Source organism: Urocitellus parryii, chromosome 10, assembly GCF_045843805.1.
Source record: "Urocitellus parryii isolate mUroPar1 chromosome 10, mUroPar1.hap1, whole genome shotgun sequence".
Classification (NCBI taxonomy): domain Eukaryota; kingdom Metazoa; phylum Chordata; class Mammalia; order Rodentia; family Sciuridae; genus Urocitellus; species Urocitellus parryii.
Window position 1 is genome coordinate 41,989,070 of NC_135540.1, and position 19,697 is coordinate 42,008,766.

At 35.6% G+C, this 19,697-nt stretch overlaps 1 protein-coding gene and 1 non-coding gene across 8 annotated transcripts in view; one reads left to right on the top strand and one right to left on the bottom strand.

Annotated features, from left to right (window-relative positions):
- The window catches only part of Hpgds (hematopoietic prostaglandin D synthase), a 96,085-nt gene that overhangs the window by 49,881 nt on the left and 26,507 nt on the right, over positions 1–19,697 (bottom strand). Inside the window, exon 1 of one of the 7 annotated variants that reach the window (XM_026407451.2) lies at positions 14,908–14,928. The exons of the other annotated variants lie outside the window; for them this stretch is intronic. The gene's annotated coding sequence lies outside the window, so the exon portion shown is untranslated. Of the gene's footprint in view, positions 1–14,907; positions 14,929–19,697 lie in introns of those variants that run through there. 7 annotated transcript variants of the gene reach the window in all.
- LOC144257358 (U6 spliceosomal RNA) lies at positions 18,393–18,499 on the top strand. Its single transcript, XR_013344440.1, has one exon. It is a non-coding gene; the product is annotated as a U6 spliceosomal RNA (small nuclear RNA).

The window sequence follows — 19,697 nt, forward strand, 5'->3', positions numbered from 1 at the left end:
GTGAGTGTATTATTTTTACTATTACTATCATTACTATTCCTGATTGGAAAGTAATGAAACTGAGACTCAAAATATTCCCACGTTTGTATAGCTGATAATTGAAAGAGTTTGGGCTTGAACCCAGGCAGTCTACCTTTAAATGTGTTGTTTTTAGTTCGTGCACTATAATTCAGGCTCATCCTGATAAATTTCCTACCTAGATCCAGCTTCCTCTCTTGGCATTTTTCTGTTAGCAGCCTGTGCTCGTATATTACAATGACCTTGCTGGTTTGGGTTTCTTTTGTTTGGGGACCATTATAAGATTTATTTTAACTACTGAAAACTATTTGATAGGGGGCAAAAAAAATGCTCCTGCTTCAGTTGCTTTGCTCTGAGTCATTGGGTCTTAGTGTCTTGGTCAATTAAGACTAGCAGGCAATAAAGATTTCTAAAGCAACTTTTTGAAATGGAAATCAATGTTTGTAGAAATGCAACAGAATACTAAATATCACAAATATACTTTAAAAATATTGTCTATGAAATTACTAAGATTCCACATAAAGATGACCTAAGCAAACATTGCAATAGATAAAAAGAAAGAAAGCAAAGCGGAGGCCCAGGATCATTCATAATTTTCCTGGAGTGTGATTGGGAGTTAATTGCAACGCTCAGAGTGGAGGCCACCTCCACTGACTCCACATTAAATGCACTTTTCACTCTGCCCTCGGGAACTAATAGTATAATAGTGAGTACAAAGAGGTGAAAAAAATAGTTATAAAACTGGGAATATGGTTATTTTGTATTCCTATAAAAAACACTTGAGTCTGGTACTTTATAAAGAATAAAAGATCTATTTAGCTCACAGTTCTGGAGATTCGAGAGCATGATATTGGGATCTGTTTGGCTCTGGTAAGGGCTGGATGGCACAACTGAGGGAACACATGTGGGAGGGGGATTCTGGGAAGATACCAGGCTCCCTTTTAGCAACCCATTCTTGGGGAATTAATCCCTTTCCAGGGTGCTACCTTCACAGCCTAATTACCTCCAAGGCCTCACCTCTTAAAGGCTCCACCCCCTCAACACTGCCATTCTGAGGATTATACTACCAGCACATGAATGTTGGAGGGACACACTCAAACCATATCCAAACCATAGTAGTAGAGGGCAGTGCAGAATGGAAAATGGAATCCAGATAGGAAGACTAGAAAATGTTGCTCATCCAAGCATGGTGGTGAAGGCCTCTAATCCCAGCAATTTAGGAGGCTGAGACAGAAAGATTGTAAGTTCAAGAACAGCCTCAGAAACTTAGCAAGACCCTGCCTCAAAATCATAAATACAACGAACTGGGAGTGTTGCTCAGTGGTAAAGCACCCCTGGGTTCAATCACAAGAAAGAAAGAAAGAAAGAAAGAAAGAAAGAAAGAAAGAAAGAAAGAAAGAAAGAAAGGAAGGAAGGAAGGAAGGAAGGAAGGAAGGAAGGAAGGAAGGAAGGAAGGAAGGAAGGAAGGAAGGAAGAAAGGAAATCTTTCCCAAAGAAGATGATACCAAAGTTTATAGCTCACTAGGTAAAGGAGAGAAGGATGCTTCTTGCAATGAAAATGGCATATTTTAAAGTCTTCAATCCGTGAGAATAGATGACCTGTTGTGATAGACAACCTTATCCAGGATATTTGGGTAAATTGGAGAGTGGCTAAGAATGACAAAGATAAGAGGAAACAAAAGAGACCTACTAACAATTAGAATCTCAGCCAAAATTTTAAGGACAATACTGGTGAATTATAACAGTATTGTGATTACACTTGCATTTTCGAAAGAATATTCTAGGAGAATGTATAGGACTTGGGGTAGGGAGACAGGTCTATCAATTAAAGGCAGAGTACAAAGAAACAAGAGAAAACACAATGGAGGGAAGAGTTAATTCTAGAAAGAGTAAGGAAACAGTGACATGGAAACACAAGCCATAGGTGTCTGTTGCATGACCCCAATTAAAAAATGCAGAACAAAGAGCCTGGTGAGAGGGCACTGCCAATCATCCAAGTGGGGATGTCTAGACAGCAAATGATTCTGTGTGTCTGGTGCTCAGGAGAACATATGGAAGAGAGATAGAAATGTGGTAATTAACAATAAACACCTAGTGATCCCTTGCAATGTTCCTATTGGAATAGGCTCTGGAATCAACTCAATTCCATCCTTGTCTGTTCACAGTAAACAGAGAAGGTCAGGGACAATGAAAGGGTAGGTAAGGAAAGAAAATAAAATGTATAATTTTGACCACATGTTACCAAGAGCAGGATGGGGTAGTCACTGGTCTTTGGGAAAGGAAATATTATATAGTGCTCTGAAGTTATATTCTCAACCCTTTAAAAAAAAAAACAGTTTGTGTGAATGGTAAATTGCTAACTTACTCAGGAGTTTCCTTCAGGAATAATGTGCTCATTATGGAGTTTACCTAAGCCATTGTCTCATGAATAATAATAGTAGCTGACATTTATTGACAGTCTTTTCTATGTCAGATGATTTTCTAAATATTCCAAATATATTTTCTCATTTACATCCTGACAACCCCATGAAGTTAGTATTATTATAACCTCTTTTCACACATGAGAGAATCAAAGCATAGAATAAATAGCTTGCCCAAGGTCAGTAGCTAGGGAATGACTGACCTGGAATTCAGGCATTCACATCTACTTTAGACCCTCCATCTCCTTACAGAAAAAAAAAACAAGAACGCATGGCAATAAGAAAGATAATTTTATGTTGCTCTTCCATCATTGGCTGCGTATTCATGCTGAATTTTGTTATTTTGCTATTACTTAAAATTAGTATGGGATTTCAGGGATGTAACTTTATTTTAGGGACCTAGGATCTACTTTATTTCAAGGATCTAGGATTTATTTCAGGGATCTGTTCTAGCCGAGTGAGCATAGCAGGCTCCCTCCTTTTACACATCTGAATAGCCAGAATTTGGTATGGTCCTTATGCTTCTTGGGTGTGAATGGAGCCCTTAGGTTATATTTCTAGTAAGAAAAGACCTATACAAAGATATTTAATTTCTGTAAAGAACTGGTTAGTAAAATATATCTATTAAATAATTATTTTGGCTGATAACTTTCTTTTAATCCATTAAAAAAAATCAGGCACTTATTCCTGCATATCAGGCACTTTGCTAGGCTCTAGAGATAAAAATACAAATGAGATATGGTTTTTGCCCATATGTTAGAAGAAATAAGATTAAAACATTCATTTCAGTTTGCCAACAAAGATTATCTACCCTCAGAACACACAAAAGATATAAACCTTGGTGGAATGGTGAGAAAAAATATCATGTATTTGCATTACCATATTTAACTAACACATTAAATACCATAATCACTTAGTGATTTCCAAAGTAAAGGCCATTCATTATTAGACCCTTGAAAGTTTCCTTTAACTTTTGTAATTGAGTTGCTTGGTCGTTCAGGGTTTAACCTTATAGTTTCATTCTTCTTAGCTTTCCATTTGGATTTCTGTAATTGATTGAAAATCATTGACATTTTTTTTTTGTGTGTGTGTGTGCCAGGTAGCAAAATACCTACTTGATTTTCTTGGTTGTGTTTGCTTTTGTTCATTTTGAACCTTCCAAAATACATAATGACTAACCAAGAATGTGACCACCTCTTTGGTTACCCTGTTAAACAGGCTTATCAACTAGACTTCTTTTACTGCCCCTTTTATCTTTTTAAAAAATCAATTCTAGACTCATTTTCTTTTAGTATCTTTATTTTCTCTTATCTCTCCAACTCTAACTTTTCCATCCGTTGTAGCTTTTATTCCAGAGAAAAGATAGAGACCTTTAACAACCTACTCAAGAGTTTCAGCACTGTTAGTGATCAAAGCAACACAACCTGACATTTCTTGATGACTTCTCTGAGGAAAAGAACCTAAAATAATGTGGAAAAGTGTCCAGGATTGTAATATTGAACTTATTGTTTACCTAGCCGTAATGTTGTGAGGACAAATGGGATAATCTTGTTCTGATCTTTTATTTCCTCATAACACATGAATACAAATAGTAAATTTGTGAACGAATAGGAAATACACCATAAAGAAACAACCCAAACTCAGGGATGATGGCACATGCTTGTCATCTCAGCTACTCAGGAGGGAAGAGGATTGCAAGTCTAAGGCCAGCATGGGCAACTTAGTGAGACCCTGTTTCGAAATAAAAAAATAAAAAGGACTCTGATGTAGCTCAGTGGTAGATCACCCCTGGGTTCATTCCCTATCACCCAAAACAAACAAACAAACAAACAAACAAACGAAAGAAAAGAGAAAGAAACAAACAGAAAAATTCTACATTTTCTGCTAGGAGTTTCATGCCCTTATTCTGGACCGAAATACTCTGGCTACAATAATGATCTTCAAATGAAATTAACTTTAGTTAATTAGAATGTACTATGGTCCAGGCAAGCTGGAAAGCATTTTTTAAGCTTATATTTGAACAGTTGACCAATTCTTTGGGGTTGTAACAATGAAGTAAAGCTAATTTTTTTAAGCATAAATTGTTTTGGACCATGATTTATAAAGTATGGTTAAGGAAACCAATTCATTGGCATACCATAACTGATGATAATTCCAATTTAACTGCCAATTAGACTTTTCAGGTTTGATGGAAATTGCCATCAGGCTATATTTGAGGAAGCTGTCATGAACATTAAATGAGATCATTAGAAGGTGGTCTTCCTGCTTCCAATCGTACTGGAGACTCAGATTCATCCTGAGTTCACAATTAAATTAATCTGTCTAAATAGCAATATAACCATGTTACTCATTATCTGAAAACCTTCAGTAGCTATTTGTTGTCTACAAAAAAGCAATCCAGCTGATTACAATAGTGGTATCCAAACTTTTTAAAAACTCAGCTATGCCTAAATAGTTAAAAAAAAATGAAGCAAGAAAATATGTATTTCCTCCATATAAAATTTTATATTACTATAATTATCTAATATCTTAAAAGTATAAATATCTCTTAGCACAGAGTTTATTGCTAATAATAATGTTTTAAATTCAAGTCTTAAATTGACCTTCTGGATTGTTTGATTTATTTTATGAGACTATCGCTTCTCATGCATGATTATATTGTCATTTGCTTTTTACCACCTAACATAGCAATCAAAGAGGGGCAGAAGAGAAGTTAGTATTGTAATTTCCTAGCTGTTTGTCTGCATTTGCAACTTAATACTTTCTGCATATGGTTTCTTTGCAGGGAACTGTTCATGGATTTTCCATTTATAATTGTTTAAAATAAAAATACATTGTATAATTCATCAATCACATAAACAGGCACATGAAGTACAGCATGCAAAGATTTTAAGGTCTGTTTAAAATACCAAATCTTGACCTGTTCCTGTAAATAATGTCTGTCTGGTATTCAGAGAAATTCTTTCTAGTAGGATGACTAGGCTAGAGGTGTAGGGTAGTAGTGGTAGAGCACTTGCTTAACAAGCATGATTTATCTCTAGCATCACACACACACACACACACACACACACACACAAAATTACTGTTTAACCCTGGTGAAGGAATTAAGAAACTCTTCAGAGGCTAGGAGCAAAAAGAAAACAGTAAGTAAACACTGGATTTCAATGGACCAGCCATGTGGCAAAGAGACAAACCTAGAATCCTGACCAGAATAGAAGTTTAGAACAAAGGCACAAAGGTGAAGTCAGAACACTTACAGGACATTTAATATCCTTATTAGATGAAATATAAAAGAAAAAGAACCATTCCCACATTCTAGAAAGATGGAAAGAATGAAAAATTTCTTTGAATAATTTCTTTTTTTATTTTAAAAAATTTGTTCTAATTAGTTATACATGACAGTAGAATGTGTTTTTACACAACATACATAAATGGAGTATACCCTCTCATTCTTGTGGTTGTACATGATACAGGAACACACCAGTTGTTTAGTCGTATATGCACATAGGGAAATAATGTTCAATTCATTCTACTGTCCTTCCTATCCCCACATCTCCTCCCCTCCCTTCACTCCCCTCTGCCTAGTCTAAAGTACCTCTATTCCCCCCCACCCCCAGCTTACTGTGAATTAGCATCTGCATATCAGAGAAAACATTCAGCCTTTGGTTTGGGGGGATTGGCTTATTTTGCTTAACCTGATAGTCTCCAGCTCCATCCATTTACTGGTAAATTCCATGACTTCTCTCTTCCTTGAGGCTAAGTAATATTCCTTTCCATATACCACATTTTCTTTACCCATTCATCTGTTGAAGCGAACCTAGGTTGGTTTCATAGTTTAGCTATTGTGATTCGAGTTGCCATAAACATTGATGTGGCTGTGTCACTGTAGTATGCTGACTTTAAGTCTTTTGGCTATAAACCAAGGAGTGGGATAGCTGGGTCAAATGGTGGTTCCATTTCAAGTTTTCTGAGGAATCTCCATACTTACTGCTTTTTATAAGGGTTGTACCATTTTCCCTACATCCTCACCAACAATTATTGTTGCTTGTATTCTTGATAATTGCCATTCTGACTGAAGTGTGATAAAATCTTAGAGTAGATTTGATTTGCATTTCTCTAATTGCTAGAGTTGTTGAACATTTTTTCATATACTTGTTGATTGATTTAATTCCTCTTATGTGAATTCAGTTCCTTAGCCCATTTATTGATTGGGTTATTTGTTTTTTTGGCGTTAAGTTTTTTGAGTTCTTTATATATCCTAGAGATTTCATGCTCTATCTGAGGTGCCTGTGGTAAAGATTTTCTCACACTTCATAGGCTCTCTGTTCACATTATTGATTGCTTCCTTTGCTGAGAAGAAGTTTTTAGTTTGATTCCATTCAATTTATTGATTCTTGATTATACTTCTTGTGCTTTAGGAGTCTTATTGAGGAAGCCAGGTCCTAAGCTGACATGGTAAAGATTTGGGCCTATTTTTTATTTTATTAGGTGCAGGGTCTCTGTTCTAGTGCCTAAGTCTTTGATCCACTTTGAGTTGATTTTTGTGCAGGGTGAGAAATAGGGGTTTAATTTCATTTTGTTACATATGGATTTCCAGTTTTCCCAGCATTATTTGTTCAAGTGGCTATCTTCTCCAATGAATATTTTTGGCACTTTTGTCTAGTATGAGATAACTGTATTTATGTGGGTTTGTCTCTGTGTCTTCTATTCTGTAATAATTCCTGATCACAAGCTTGCACTCACCAGTATTTGTTGCCTGAATTCACATTATTTTTACCTCTCCCAACAACAACAACAACAACACGATATATACACACGCGCTCACATATCAAAAAATTTAATTTAAATTAAGTTCATGTTGGAAGCTGGAAGAAAGTATTATAACATGAATTTAATTTAAATTAAATTAAACTCACTTACTGAAGAAGTCTCACAAAGTTACAAGGAAAATTAGTTTACAATATAAAGTTACTAAATGCACATGAAAACAAGACATCAGAGTGAAAGTCAACAGAATCAACAAACTGTATTCACAACTTAAAAACTAAAATAGAACTGATAACAAAGAAAAATATTAAATGTTTTGGGTTTAGTATGCATAAAGATATAAAGTTGGGGCTGGGGATGTGGCTAAAGCGGTAGCGTGCTCGCCTGCCATGCGTGCGGCCTGGGTTCGATCCTCAGCACCACATACCAACAAAGATGTTGTGTCTGCCGCCGAGAACTAAAAAATAAATATTAAAAAAATTCTCTCTCTCCTCTCTCACTCTCTTTAAAAAAAATAAATAAATAAAGATATAAAGTAATTCCTTTAAAGTATGATCACAAATAACTATCAAATTTGGTTGAGAAAATATGTAAAAACTACCAAAATTAATTTCAAAAAGCGAAAATATAATAATTGGCATTAGCAAATTGATATTTTAGTTTAATAGCAGGTTGGAAATGGCTGAACTGAGAATCAATAAATTCTAAGGTAGATGAACTAAGTAACTTATAACAAATGTAAGCTGTAGTTAAATTGATACAGAAAGTGTGAAAAAGATCAGAAACATGGGGGAAAGAGAAAGACCCTAGAGACATCTAATTGATGTTCTATTTAGAGAAAATTCAGAGACTGGGAGAAAAAAATTTAAAGAGATAATGGCTAAAATTTTTCCAGAAATGAAGAACAATATCCATCCTTAAATTCAGAAGACCAGTGAATTCAAGGAATAGCATAAAAAGAAATACATTCCCTATCATATTATAGAAAACATTAAAAATAAAAGGGAAAATCTTGAAAGTGGCCAGAGATCAAATAGAGATCACCTCAAAATACCGATCAACTGAGTTCTCAATAATGAATGTAAGATGACAGTAAAACAATATTTACACATTGTCAACCAGGTTGTACTTTATCTGTAAGTAGTATTTGGGAATGTGAAAGAGTGGTGTTTATCTCAATGTGGCTATCAAATGACTCTTCTCTGTGTCACAGTTTCTTATCATTATGACAGTAATAATTTGTATCTCAAAAGGTTGTTATGAAGATTATATGAGTTAAACAATTAGAAGCATGCGTAATAGTGTGTGGCACGTAGAAAGTGCAGTATAAGTCTGTTACAACACTCCGGAACTAATGGCCTAGGAGAAGAAAAGTTAAGACAATGAAGAATTGTCTGATCCAAATTTTCAAGAATGTACCCTCCTTTGAAAAACACTGCCAGCCTCTATAACTTCTTCTTATACTACTCCATATTGATCTATCTTACCCCATCACTCCTGGCCTTCCAGTCACTCTCTGAATTCCTTTTGATATCCAAATTGCTTTTGTTGCAGAAAGCCTACTAGGTGCCAGGAGCTATTCTTATCACTGACATATACATACATACATACATATATGGATCCATATATATGTATACATATGGATTAAATGGATATATATGGATAAAGTCCATACATATGGATAAAATCCATATATATGGATTTTGGCTGGTGGAATGATAGAAATCATGTACACTACTTCCAAGCCTGGCTACAAACCTTTTCTGAAGTTCTCTCTTTCGCTTATGAGCCTTCTTAAAGTATACAGAAGCAGACTGAAAGGAGACCAGGAACTCAGAACCAGCACATCTGAAACACCTAATTTTGACGTACATAAGAAATAAACCATTATCATGTTAAGCTATTGAACCTCATGTCCTGACTAACATAGCATGATTCTGTCCTTTTTAACTTCGTTAAAACACAGTACCATGCCTGGTGTATAGCAGACCTCTGTGAAGCATGTAGTTTAATGGTAGAGCACAGGCTTAGAATGCATAAAGTCCTGAGTTTGATATCCAGTAGAGGCAGGGTGACTTATAAGTGAATATAACCATCCCTTACTTCATCATTCTAACCTATCTACAACTCTTTTAATTATTATAGTTGTGTCCTCCTTTTCAGTAGGGAATACTTCTTTTTCTGTCTCCTATTTATTTTCTTTGACTGCCACTCTAAGAAAATACAAGCCACTTTAGTGGAAATATTGGCTTTTAAGATATTGTTCATAATGGGTGGAAGAAAAATCATCTATGCTTCAAAGGAAAACTTTTAGTTATTTCCTTTTCCAGAAAGAAAGGCATCCTCAGCATTTCCCCATTGGCATTAGAGTGGAGCAGGACAGGGTGGATGATGGCTGAGGCAGGAGATGGTACAATGGCACTGAGACCCTGCAGATAAGATGAGCCTGGTGGTGGAACAGGGAGGAGGACCAGAGGAGCTGTTGAAGGACTGGCTTCCCTTCTTCCCCTGTCCTCCACCATTTCTTGCCACAGACTATACTAAAGTACTATTGGAGGATGAGTATGAAGAATCTGGGCTAACACTGGAGAGGGGGCAGGTGGAAGGAAAGGAGGAAGAGGAATAGAGATCTGCTGGAAGGAAATGCTCTTGCTCAGGACTCTGAGGCAAGTTTTCCTGTGTAAAGGCCATTTGTAAATTTAGATGAAAGACTGGGTGGACTCTCCATACACATCTCAATGCTAACTCAGTGCTTATCCACACTATTAAGTAATTTCTAATTAATTTGTACAATTTAAATTAGTCTTCAGGTTTTAAGTAAGGGAAAATAAACCTTCAGTTTATACTAAATCTGTCTACTTTTGAAAACCCACACATGTATTGTTTCACTTACTAATATTTTTCTTGTATTTCTCCAAGATTCCTTTGGAAATAAGCACTGTTATAAGCTTGCTAGTGTATCCAGGGAGATAGTTAGAAGACTGGTTTCAAACATATGGCAAAGTAAATGCATAAAAATATTTGGAAATGAATTTTTCCAATCATAAACATTCTTACTAATGCTTGGGGAAGCACAAAAGAAACTTTTATAGCTCTCTGGTGGTGATTTGATTTAAGATGAGAAAATGCTGGTAATCATTTTTATCCTCAGTATTTTATTTATAATCATTGTTCCCTTATAAAGGAAAACATTTTTTATGAGGCTTTAGCTTAAACTGAAGAAATGCTTATTTTCACATATCATGCCATTCAAACCAAATTATAGTCTGACTTTTTAAATGTGAATTTCAGTGTCAGTGAAATCTTTGTAATTCTCTTCAGAACTCTTGACAGATTATACGCTAATGCACAGATGTTTAAACATTTCAAAGAATAATGCTTTTCTAAGTCTCATACTCTTTCCGAAATTAAAAGTTTAAGCTAAGAAAAGCTTTTCCACACAATTCTGAAAATGACCAAGTTTCTAAGTCTTCATGTGCTCACTATCATGTTTCAGAATATGCAGAGATGGTTTCTTTGGAATCCTCTCAGGAGTCTCACTTTCAGAATCGTAAATATAGATGACTTACTTCAAAAGTGACCAGTGGAGAGTAGGGATTTATTTTTTTTTTAATATTTGTTTTTTAGTTGTAGTTGGATACCATACCTTTGTTTTATTTATTTACAAATAAACATTAAATTTACAAATAAATTTTTAAAAGTCTGTGAGACACACACAGACTTTTCCATGTGAATACAGAATGTCTTAAAGGAATAAATACAATAATAGGAATAAATAAAATAAAGGATCAAACCCAGGGCCTCACACATGTGAGTGAGGTGAACCCTCTATCACTGAGCCACAACCCTAGCCTGGGAGTAGGGATTTCTTGAATCAAGATAATACAAGAAGGAGGGAAGGAACTGGATTAGAATCGTGACTTTCAGTCTCTAGCTTGTGACTGTAAGGGGTTTTAAAGCTAAGTAAAGATTGTATATACACATTAGAGTCCCATATACCTTCATTCAGATGAATGATTTGCAAATATATTACACACGCACACACACACATACACACACATGAACAATTCTCAGGTTCTATAAGTGCTCTTAAGGGGGGATAGGAAGGGCAGCAGAATAGAATAGACATTATGATTGCTGTATGTATATAGGTGACTGTATGACCAGTGTGATTCTGCAATTTGTACAGAAAAATGAGAAATTATACCCCAATTGATTCAAATGTATGAATTGCCAAGATCATTGTAATGCCATGTGTAGCTAATTAAAAAAAAGTAATAAAATGTAAAACTGTTGCTGAACCCATTGTAGCATTGTAGCTCTTCCCCATCAATTATTTTTTGAGTGGAAATTTACTATGGTTTAAAGGTATATGTCTTTCCAAACTTCATGGTGAAACAATCTTCATTGTGGTAGTATAAAAAGGCAAGGCCTTTGGGGAAATGGTTGAATCATAAGGGATCCACCCTCCTAAATGGGATTTATCAAAGAGGCCTCAGTGAGTTGCCTGACCTGTTCTTCTCTTCTGCCATGGAGGACATGGTGAGAAGATACTATCTAGAAGGCAGAGGATAAGCCCTCGCCAGATAGTAAATCTGCTGATGCCTTGATCTTGCATGTTCCAGCTTCCAGAACTGTGAGATATCAATTTCTGTTATTTATAAATTACCCAGCCAAGGATGTTTCGTTGCAATACCAGGGACAAACTAAGATAGTGTTATACTTATTACCCAAGCACAAGCAGAAAAGGAATTAGTCTCTTAAGAATAGAGATGTCCTAGGTGGTTAAGAAATCCTATTTTAATTGAAGCAAACAGTCTCCACTAGCAGTTCCCAATTTATACACAGGAGTTATTCCTTCCTTTCTACATATCATTGTGTCTTAGTAGTACCTACAAATGTAAATTTTTAGTTATAGGTTGTTAGGTTTGTTAACTAGAGCCACCTGCTCTACTCATGGACAGTCTTCCCTAATGGCAGTTATCTGCATTATTGAAATTATAAGTAACCTTGCTTCAGGCTCAAATTATTATATCCATGTCTCAGGCTCCATCACCTTGGTACATCCAGATGCTTTGGTTTGCACTAATGCCCTTGTTGGTATTTGCTTGAACTGTGTTTAGAGACTGTTGAACTCTTTGTAACACTAAAATCTGGGTCAACTGTACTAGTTTCAATAGATCTCCTTGGGTCTATCCTAATATGGTGGATGGATTTACTGCTGTCCCTATATTTACTGTCTCAGCAGTCAAATGCTATACAATATCTTAAAGATATATGAATGGGCACAAAATGAAAATGTTCTCTGAAGGATAATATAGTCCTTTCATTTAGAAAAGAGAATGGCCCTTTCTTTTTTATTTTTAAATTTAATATTTATTTATTTTATTATACATGACAGCAGAATTCATTTCAGTTCATAGTACACAAATGGAGCACAATTTTTCATTTCTCTGGTTGTACACAAAGTAGGGTCACACCATTCATGTCTTCATACAGGTACCTAATGATGTCCATCTCATTCTACCATCCTTCCTACTCCCATGCCCCCTCCTTTTCCCTCCTTCCCCTTTACCCTATCCAAAGTCCCTCCATTCCTCCCTTGCTCTCCTTCCCCCCATTTATGGATCAGCATCCACTTATCAGAGAAAACATTCAGACTTTGGTTTTGGGGATTGGCTTACTTCACTTAGCATGATATTCTCCAACTCCATCCATTTATCTGCAAATGCCATAATTTTAAGATGACCCTTTCTTTTTGGAGCATTCTAAACTGCTTTTTCTTTCATTTACTCTCTGTGTAAACATTCATCTTGAATATTTTGAACTATAATAAGATACTCTTTTCACATAGATTGTTTTAAGTTTTCAGATATCTGTTTCAGTCGTCTGCAAACCGAGACACACTCACAGACTTTTCCATGTGAGTACAGAATGTCTGAAAGGAATCAATTTCCTTATTCTCAACTTTTATATGTTCTCTTCTTTGAAACTGATCTGCCTGAGAATATGACTGTGTTCAAGGAGTTAAGCCAGTTTTCCTTTCCCACCTTTCGGTCACTGTATAAAAGTTAGGTGAACAGCTCAGCCACTTTGTATTTAATATGTACATTGTGCCAGGGTGTGAAAATATCTGGGAGCGCCAAACATAGGAAAAGCCCAAAAGTATTGCTGTCAGCAAAGCCTCATTAAATGGAATCATAAATCCACAGTAGGATTTTATATATTTCCCTCTCCTATATGTTTCTGTGCTTGGTGTTAGAAATAGGTGTTTTGGCTCATGCTGAAATGTTCTGAATTTAGACATATTGTAGAGTAGGAGTAGCAACAGTAAAACTATTTTTGTCTAATGATCCTTTTTTCCTCCCTAATTATAGGCAAAACGTAAGTATGTCTTCTCAGGGGAAGTACAATGAAAGCAAAGCAAAGAGGGCATCAGAAATGAACAGTAAAGGTGACAACGCCATTTTTCACCCAGCCAGTAATTCAGGTTTTGAACTCCTATTCTCTAGTGATCTCATATCTCACCCTATTTCAGCCACTAACTTCCAGGATCATATACTAGAATGTGTCATTGATAATAACTGTGATACCTCCACAGTCTTCTCAGTGTAAACATTCGCTGTTTTCACCCTGGATAGCCTACATAACTATTCTGCTATGATTGAAAACCAAATCCCTCCACTTGGGTATAGATACCATCCTTTTTCTGCTCAAGAACTGAGAATGGCCATTCCCCTCCTTTCTATAGCATCAGTTTTTCAGCCTTTACTGTTTTGTTTTGTTTCCTATCAGTGTCTGTCTGTTAGTCAGCTTTCTGTCACAATAACAAACAAACAAATAAACAAACAAACCTGAGATGATTAACTTATAAAGAGAAAAGCCTTATTTTGGTTCACAGTTTTTTGGAGATTCTAGTCTATGATGAATTGATCCCATTGCTTTGGGCCGGTGGTGATGCAGCTCATTATAGCAGGTGTGTGTAGGGATTCTGACTATGGAAATGAGCAGAGAAGAGTTCCCCTGGTGAGAGGTAACAGGACCCTGTTTCCCACTCTTAGAATGCCCTGTAATCTCTCTTAGGGATCTAATAATAGAGCTAATACATGTGCAATGTCTTGCTGGTATGGCAATGCCCTGAGAAGCCTCTGTTTTAGAGCCACTCTGCCACCTTCCCTGCCTCTGCACCTTGTCTCTGTGTCCCCTTGATTATTATTATTTCTTTACAACTGGCAACCATCATTGGGGTGTGAGAAGACTTTTCTCCCCACACAGCCACTTACTCTACAGAGAGTTTGGGACAACAAAAGCTGCCTTGATAGAGATCCTTCGGGACAGGTAACGGGAAAGGAATAGTTTACTTATGTCTGGAGTAGGCTTTTGATGCATTTTTCATCAGCTGAGTATAATCAGTAACTATAGGAAATTCTCTGTCGGACGCTCAACGATGTCACCGGGCAGAGCTTTCTTTATTACTTTGCAAGCTGGACATACCTTATACAACACTGACCTTGCTGCCTTGCTGACAGAAATAGATTCATCTTGTCCTTGGTAACCAGAAAGCAGTTCATTACATTCAAAATATTGGGAGGAGGTAGGTAAGACACTTACTTCATGAGGAACCATTCGCTCCCATTTCTGTGCTACATGCTTGGTATCTTTGCCATGATGCAGTGATTAAAGCTCCTATTTTTCAACCTACCTGCTCTTCTCCTTCTGTGCCTGGCTATGTGGCCCCTTTAAATCTCCTGCAGCACAGTCCTGGCAATTTCCCTCTGCCTGGAGCTGTCCTGGAGCCTAGCCTCCTACATGTTTGGCTCCTCTAAATAATTCACTGCCATTGCGTCCCTGGCCAGCTGTGGCACTGCCCCTCCCCCAGCTAGATCCCAGTTAATTGAGTGTTTGGGACACGCTGTGGAGGAGGGAGGATATCACAACTTACCAGTCTGTCCTATTAAGATAAATTTGGCTAACCAACCAAAATATGAAGGGTAACTACCCTTTGCTGTATTTAATGAGTTAAAACCTTTAAATGAAAGGGAAAATACAAAATTTGACTCTACTCTCATTGGAACATGTTCATCAGTTACTGTAAGTAGACTTAATTAACTCTTTGTTTAAATAAACAGTCAATTACAGGGTTATTGTACAGAAATACTCATGTCATGCTAATAAATACTATTATGGTATGGCTTTATACATGGCCCCAAGAGGCCACCCCGGTTTGGGGCAAAGGAAACAAAATTAAACAAGTGTCCAAAACCTCCCTGTGGTTACCATGCTCTGCCCCTTCCAATCCACAACAAATCATTACTCATATTCAACCATATGTGGAAACTACAAGATTTGCAAGATTTAAAACAAAAAGAAAAAAGAACTCTCCAGAAAAACATGTAAACCACAACACCATTCTTTAAGAATTATCTTATAAAAGGAAAAAATGATTACAACAGTTTCCTTACCTTTTAACTTCTGCTGGATCTCTAACTTTCCTAGCCTTATATTTAAAATATAAATTACAAGACCTACAAGATTTGTCTAGGCTTATGAAAAACCAATTAAGACAAAAGAAAAAAAGTGTCCCTTTTAAATCCAAACTGCTTCATTGACTGTCTTATCTGTGTTCAGCTGGCTTTCTTGACCAGTTCCTCCCTAATGTTACAACACAGAAAGACAAAAGTAGAAACATTATAAATGTACAAGCTTTCTTTAAAAAAAAAAAAAAAGTTTTTTCGTAAGAATTTCACAGACTTCCAAGTGGCTTTTATCTGAGCTAAAAGTGCACTCTGACCTGATGAAAAAGTTAATATTAAGACAATCTAAGTTGTTAAGTATTCTCTGTAAGTTGATGTATTTTTCTGATCAGTCTTGTTTTATCTAACTATAAAGGTTTTTACATTCTGTCTTTATCCAAAGGCCAATTTCTCCAGAGTTAACTCTCAAATACATTCAAAAATTTCTTTTAATTCTTCCAAAAAAAGATATAAACATGGTTATGTTGGAAATAAATCTGATAACCATCAAGGACAAATATCTGGCCATATGAAACCTTTTATTTCATTGTCCATCATGGCTGTTAGATTCTACACCTGGCATTTCCAATTGTGCAGGCCTATCTTATATCTATATATTATATACTTGATATTAAGTTGACATTTAAACAAATGAGTGCTCATCAACTAAAATTTAAATTAAAAAATGGATCCAAATAACTTAATTCAAATCAAATAATCAGATAAAAATATAGATGTCTTTAAGATTATGGCTTATGGGTTTTTCCAGGTGACCAAACATTAAAGTCTTAATTTCCAAAAATTATTTAAAATATAATAGGATATCCATTATTTCTAAAATTTTTCTTCAATGAAAAGGATGATTAATGCTATTAATCATGTTCTTCTTATGTTTTTATGTTATAATTAAAATAAATTAATTAAATTTAACATAAATAAAATTAATCTTCATAAGTTTAGTTTCTTAAATAAATGTTGTGAAGAACCAATAAAAAAAAAACAGCACTCAGATGTCAAACATCAAAAAAAAAAATTACAGCTAATGCCAAACTGATCTCTCATTTTTTCCAACTGTTAAAAAAACAGGATTCTACCTCCTTCCTTTATTTGACCCCTTTCTTAAAACAGTCTTTACAAAAAATTAAAAAGGATTATCAACAATAATGGACCAACTTTCAATATCTAATGTGCCATTGTAATTAATAATTTTTGTTAAAACACCTATGCTTGTACAACAGTAGTAACTATTATAACCAAAAATTATATATGTATTATATGTATGTATATATTTAATATGCATGCATGTTAAATAATTATATTGTCCTCATTTTGGGGGCTATGATATTTTGCCCTTTACTGACATGTATGCTCAATTAATTACTGATGATCATACTAAAATTTTATCCTTAACAGGAATGGACGTTTATGTCTTATGCCTTACTTATTTAAAAAATTTCTTATCTCTAATACTTACAGATTATCTCTATACCTCTACTATCAAGTTGTATTAACAGATATTTTAGCACCAGTTAATTTTCACATGCCTCATGATGGACAATTCTCTTTGTTATATCAGGTCCTTAATTATATCCTTCTTCCTTAATTTCTACCATTCCTCTTGTAGATGGTTTAAAAGTGGATACAGATAAAAGTAAATTTTTTAAAAAGTAATATCCGTTCTTATAAATGATAAATGGACTATTATACCCTACCTCAAATCTGTCCACAGCAAGCTGAGTTAACTAAGACTATTTTCTACTACTTTAAACATTATTACAGATTCTCAATATGTAACTAAACTTGTTCCTCATATCTTTAGAACCGTATTATGCCCTCGTTTGGATTCCAATTTACTGTCTCTTTTTTTAACCCTTCAAACTCTTACAGCGTCGTACATCTCCTATCTTCCTCACTCATATATGCAGCTACACCAAGATTCCTGGACCTTTGATGAAAGGTAACGCTCATACAGATGAAGCTGTGAAATCCCTTTGTCCTTTATTTTCAGGTGCTGTAAAATCCCATGGATTTTTTTTTTTTTATCAAAATGCTCCATCATTAATATAAATGTTTTCCATCTCTTCTCGACAGGCTCATGCTATAGTCAACAGCTGTTCTCACTGTGTACCCTCTCCAGGCTCCTTTGTGAAAAATCTATAAATCCACATTCTAATGCACCTTGACAATGGATGTTACCCATTTCCCTCCTTTTCATCCTTACTCCTTTCTTCATGTTTCCATTGATACTTATTCTGGGTTCATTTGGGCTAGTGCCCATAGGTCTGATAAGATATCTGCTTACATTTCTCATTTATTGCTTTGTTTTGCCACCATGGGCAGGCCTATTTGTTTAAAAACAGATAATGCCCCTGCATATACATCTCATGCTTTTGCACAAATTTATTCCCAATGAAATATAATTTTGAATCATGGTATTCCTCAGAATTCTACTGGACAAGCTTTGGTTAAATGAGCATCATACTCTTAAAACCTTCCTTTTAAAACAAAAACAAAAAAGGGGACCTAGCCTCTCTCGTATTAAAAATGCTTTAAATGTTATTTTATTTACAGTTAATGCACTCAACATACAATACAAAGTTTTTAGTCACAATCAGTCATCTGCTTTGGGTAGACATTTTATTCCTAAACAGCCATTACAAAAAAATTTATGTAAGTGCTCGCTTCGGCAGCACATATACTAAAATTGGAACGATACAGAGAAGATTAGCATGGCCCCTGCGCAAGGATGACACGCAAATTCGTGAAGCGTTCCATATTTTTGTTGTGAACAACCAATAAAAAAAATAATTAAAAAAAAATTTATGTAAAAGATAGGGTTTCACCAGACCCAACATGACAAGACCCTGTGCCTCTGATCACCTGGGGAAAAGGATAGACTGCTATGCTTACACCAACAGGTCCAGTTTGGATTCCAGCTTGGTGTGTGAGATCTATCAATTATAAATGAACATCAGGGACTTTACAACCTGATCCCCAAGTTTCATTTGATCCTGGATGAAGAGAGTCCCACCAAACAGGAGGACAATGATCACTGTCCTTGAAAGAGAAGAAACATTAAAAGAGGATCCCAAGCTTCTAGACTTCCAGAGACTTAGGGGGATACAAAATCATTAATAGCCTCAGCTCAACAGCTGTTGGCTCAAATGGGGTTAAAATGTACTCCAGAAAACTTAGTTACTGCTATGATTGCTAAACTCACACAAAACTCTGTAAATGCTTTGGTTTTAACAATAATGTTGTTCTGATGTTCCCAAGCTGTGGAAATTCAGTACAGTAGGAATTCTTGACTTCTAAAACCCATTAAAATATCTGGGTTCACTTGGTTAAAATTGTTATACACCTACACAAATGTCTCATGGTACCCATTGTTGTCTTAACAGGCTAACTGTGTTCTTACCATCCCCACAGGATTTAATAGGCCACCATCCTGCACAATGCATCCATAAAAGGTCTATTCTCCTTGTTAAAAACTGTAATGATTCAGTGAGCCTTCTCTCTAAGACAAAATTTGATGCTTTGATACTTTCCTTAGTGGGTATCCTTGGACTACTTGTCGGGGTTTACAAAACCTGTGCTATGGTAAAAAAAATATTAATCATACCTCCATGGCAATTAATATGCTTAATGAAGAACAAAAACAACATCATCAAGCCATACTTGACAATCAGGCCCCAATTAATTATTTCCTATTATTACATCATAAAGGATGTCAGGAGCTTATTAATATGTGTTGCTTTAAGTGATAACAGTAATTCTGTTTCTAAGGAGATAAAATACCTTAAAGACATCATTAAACAGGTCCAACAAGATAATGGAGGTTTAGACTTATTGGATTGGCTAACTTTGCGGTTACCCAACTTTACCTGGGTCAAGCAATTATTCATAGGTAGATGTTTATTAATATTGAGATTATTATGTTGTGCTTGCTGTAGCCAATGTTTACCCTACTTTTTTGTCC